The sequence below is a fragment of the Vigna unguiculata genome, chromosome 11 (assembly GCF_037176805.1).
Source record: "Vigna unguiculata cultivar grain cowpea cultivar isolate G323 ecotype 2 chromosome 11, ASM3717680v1, whole genome shotgun sequence".
NCBI classification, from domain to species: Eukaryota; Viridiplantae; Streptophyta; class Magnoliopsida; order Fabales; family Fabaceae; genus Vigna; species Vigna unguiculata.
In genome coordinates, this window is record NC_140802.1 from 39,141,849 (window position 1) to 39,146,900 (window position 5,052).

General features: G+C 31.2%; 1 pseudogene; it reads right to left on the reverse strand.

The window, feature by feature from the left end:
* Positions 1 to 2,745: 2,745 nt before the first annotated feature.
* LOC114170635 (protein GL2-INTERACTING REPRESSOR 1 pseudogene) lies at positions 2,746 to 3,518 on the reverse strand (annotated as a pseudogene).
* Between the last annotated feature and the right edge of the window lie 1,534 nt (positions 3,519 to 5,052).

The following is a 5,052-nucleotide window of genomic DNA, read 5'->3' on the forward strand; positions in this document are numbered from 1 at the left end:
AGCTCCCAAATTGAAAAGGCGAATGCAAAATGGGCAGTGTCATTTTACATTGATCCTTACAACACGTTAGTATGTTGTAGAGAATTTTTGCATGCTTCAAAAGATAACTTCATATGGCAAAAAGTCTTCTTAGAGAAATTCCCTTTATATTCTTGATTACCTAAAGAAAAAAATATTGGAGTTTGATTCTTTTTTGAAAAGTTGCAATGAAGGTTGAAATTTTGAGACATTTTTTAAAGAGGGATTCCAACAAGTAATTAGATATGACGGAAATATAAAAAAGGACATCAATGACTTGAAAATGGTAACTAAAATTGATCACTTGGAAGCAAAATATGTATATAGTTTAATTTTATTATGCTCCTATTACGTGTTGAACTAAACTAGTCTCTTATTACAATTTTATAATAATTAAGGTAATTTATTACACACACAAAAATTAAAAACGGGTAGATTTTTCTTAATTTGGGACGAAAGTTTAACAAAAGAAATTTAGTCTTTGTTTATTTATTAGATACACCGGAATCAAAAAAGAAAAAAAAAACGAATTCATCCATTAAAAGTATTATTTAACATAATTTAAAAGTAAATTATTTTCCCAAAGTAACCCTTAATTAAAATTAGAATGGGAACTTGGTATAAGAATAAAAAAAAAGTCATATTTTGGAAATAAATTCCATAGTATAAATGAAATAAAATTTAGAAATAATCTCATTGTAAAATAAGTTGACATTTTTCTTATGTTTAAAATAAACACAATTTTTTAGTTATATTCGAGCGGGAAGGAAGCAAGAGGTAGTTAACAAAAGTATTTTATAAAGTTAAAATTGACTTCTATATCTTAATTTGAAGTTTTGGTATAAAACTTGTTTGAATAGGGTGATCATGGATTGAATTTTGAAAGATCCAATCCACATCTATTTTGGATCCAAATAATTGGATTAGATTTTTTATCCAAATTTATTTTTTCAGGAAAAGTAGATTGAATTTTTTTAAAATCCAGATCAAAATATTTGGATCAAGTTTAAATCCAGATCCAAATATTTGGATCAAGTTCAAAATCAAAAGTCCATTTTTTATAAAATAAATTTAAATTGAATTTTCTAAAACTTTTTTCCATAGGGCCGACACCATAGAATTTGACAGATTTTTTGTCGGGGCCAACGAGGCCAAATTTCAGCATGGGACAGACTCGACTAACTTTCGGTCGGGGTCGACCGAATTTTGGTCGAGCTCGACCTGGTCGAATTCAGCCAAATTTTGGCTGGGGTCGACTCGGCCGAATTTTGGCTAGGGTTAACTCGGGCAAATTTGAACAAATTTTGGTCGGGGATGACGTGACCAAATTTGGGCCAGGGCCGACTCGGCAAAATTTGATTCGAGATCGACTTGACTGGATTCGGCCGAATTTCGACCAGGGCCGATTTTGCCTAATACAACCAAATTTCTGCCATAACCGACTTGGCCAACTATGGCCACACTTGGGCCATGGCCTAATCAGTCAAATTTCGGTCAGGGTTGACTCCACTAAATTTGTTGGTCGGGACCGACTCAGTTGAATATGGCCAATTTTTTATCACGACCGACTTGACCAAATTTTGGTCATGGCCAATTGTACTGAATTTGGCCAAATTTAGGTCATCGACTCATCTGAATACGATCAAATTCGAGCCAGAACCAACTCGGCCAAATTTCGTCATGGATGACTCGGTTGAATACGGCCAAATTTTGATTGTGACTGACTCATTTGAATACGGCCTAATTTCATCCTAGGCCGTCTTAGCCAAATACGACCAAATTTGGGTCAGGACCGACTCGGCCAAATCTCAATCGAGGTCAACTCAATTGAATTCGATCAAATTTTGACTAGAGTCAACTAGGCTGAATACGGCCAAATTTTTCTTGTAGTCGTTTTGACTGAATACAGTCAAATTTTGTCTAGGTCGATTCAACCTAATGCAGTCAAATTTAGGTTGGGGTCAACTCGATTGAATACTTCCAATTTTTGTCCAGGACCGGTTGGGCCAAATTTCGATCAGGACCGACTTGACTAAATTTGGCCGAATTTCGTATAGGGTCACGCCAACTCAGTCAAATATGTCTAAATTTGGGCTAGTTCGTTTTGATCTTTAGCCTAACCTAATCAAAAATATAAATTGAATATTTTGGATTATCCATTTTGAAAATCTAGGTTTAGAGAAGAGATATTCAATCTATAAATTATATAAAATATAGATCAGATTGAAATTCAAATCCAATAAAATGGATTTTAAATAAATTAAATTTTTAATAAAATAAATATTAAATGGATTGGATTAGAGAAAAAATGGGTTGATCATGAAAATTAGATTTTTTGTCCCCCACTTTTTAAGATCATTTTAATTCATATTGGAATTAGTTTTAGCTTAAATTGTGAAAGAAACATTAAATTTTATTTTTTTTTATTTATCGTTTATATGCTTAGAGTGAAATTACATAAATAGACCCCAATTAAATTTATTTTTCCATTCAATTTTATTCCCCCAACTTCCCTTCTATGTCATATATCAATTGCACAAAAGTGTCAATAAATATTAAAAAGAAGAGAAAATTAAATGGTAGAATAATGATAAAGTCATGAAGTTTTTGAGAAGTTAAATAAGAATTTAAATTGCATGAGTGAATTTTCAATTCATAGAAAATCTTATTCAAAGCTCAAATATATAACAAGTAGAACAAAACTGAAAAAGAAATCTTCCCTGCATATAACTCAAACTCAAATTCTCTTCCCATAATTAGTCTTGTACAGGAATAGCAGCAAAGCCCAAATTCACAAGAAAACTGAGAGGAAAATGGCAATTCTGTTCTAGTAATTAACGACCAAAGAAAACCTAATTAACAACAACAAAAACCTCTTTCGGTGCAGTGGTTAATGAATCTTCTTATTGTTTTCTTCATTGTTGAGGAAGTCAAGCAACACAGTACTCTTGCACTTGGGGCATTTGGGATCAACCTCAGACAACATAACATACATGAGACAGCGAGGACAACCTACGAGAAGCATGGCCCTTGTTTCTTCAGCTTCACAAGACACGCACGAACTCTCCAACGATTGGACAGAAACCTGCGACGAAGTGGAAGAAGAATCCGATGAGAGATCCGAAGAAGACACCACCGAGGTTGCTGCCCTTGGAGGGGACAGGTTCAGCGTCACTTCCAACCTTGGACTCCTTGCTCTTTTGCTCATCTTTCTTCACAATTAGTCACAGTTTCTGAGTGTTTAACCTAAGAAAAAGTGGGGTTATTGTTGAGTTTGAGCACACATATATATATAGCAGAGTGAAGTTAAAGGGATAGGAAGGAATATTGAAGAGAGGAGAAGGGTGCAGAGGGAGGTGATTGATGGTAATTGAATGAGAAATTTAATGGTGTGTAGAAGTGGAATAGCGTAGAACAGTGGAGAAGATAAAGAAGAGACATGTAGAACACAGTGTCATCATACATGGATGACACCCTGCAAACTTCCTATGCAGTTAACTCCTAAAATCGTAGCTATGGCTATTATCGACATAGACACTATTTTTTTATTATAAATTATACGTACAATCAAATAATTCGTGAAAGTTTTGTTTTACATTGTCTTTTAATTAATTGTATATTGTTGAATAAATAATGGGTTAATACAGTAAATAATTACATATTTAAATTTAGTGTAATTCAATCGAAGAGAAATGTTTTATCATATTTAGGTTCGGATTAAGAAAATGTTTCATTAAGAATCGATTGTAGTGACGAAAAGTTATTAGTTATGACAGTAACTAATTTAAATATCAAATTATAAAATAAAAAGTTATCGATTATTAAAATTGTCACAAATAAAAAATTATAATTGGTTGTTAAATTGGTCATTAATTAATTAGACACCAATCTAGAAATTAAATTTTTTGATGGCAAAAATCTTGATGGCTAGTGTTTAGTGACCAATTTTTCTTTTTGTAGCTAAATTTTATAAACCAATTTAAAGATCGATTATAATTTTTTATTTATAATAGTGACTATTTTAGTAACAATAAATTTTAATTTTGTAAATTGGTATCTAAATTGACAAAAATCTAACAAGTTTTAGTCGGTAAAATTGATTGTTAATCAGACACCTTCTTATAACGATTAAGTAGTATTTACTCATTACAACTTAACTTGATTGATTTTTTTGAAATAATAATTAATTGAATTTTTTAATTGAAATAATAATTAATTGAATTTTTGAAATAAGTAAGTCTCAAATAATTCACCCTATCTAAACTAAAGAGAGAACCAACAAGAAGTTTTTCATTAAACAATATTCTGAGTTCGAGTTCTAGAAATGAAAAAACATTTTATTAAAGATAATAGTTATTAATAGTTAATGCTTTATTTGAATAACATGATTTAACAAAACTTTAAAAGGTGGGTGAACGATGAAGATGGAACCCTAAAAAGGGTGAAACACTTGAAAATAAAGAAACTACACCTAACAATTGGCACCCAACTCACCAGGAGAAAGAATTATGGTTCATTAAAACCGATGAGAAAAGAAGATACTTAACTTTCTCCACCAGATTCCATTAAGAAGGTGATTTAGGTGCATGAACAAACCAACCAAAAAAACCATATCTATCTTGAACACCTCACCTTCATATTTTATTTTAGCTCACCATTTTCAAAATCAGTTGGTCTTCGTCGTATTTATTCAACGATGGATAGCATTGATTTGCAGAACGAATTTGGCCAAGAGCATAAACAGATACTTTATTGTCTTGTAAACATCAACTTAATTTAGACAATATTTTACATTAATTGAAATTGTGTAAATTTTTCATCAAAGGTTAAAAATGTCCCCTCTAATGCATTCTTTTTAACATGGATAATGATATTTTAATTCACTTTTTTTATCTATTTTTAACTCACTACTTTAATCATTCTTAGATTATCACAGATTGAAGGATAATTCAAGTGGTAGGTTAAAAATGAATCAAAATATCATCTTTTAACATATACGTTTTGTCAAAATCTATTGAAATTTATAAAAGTAAT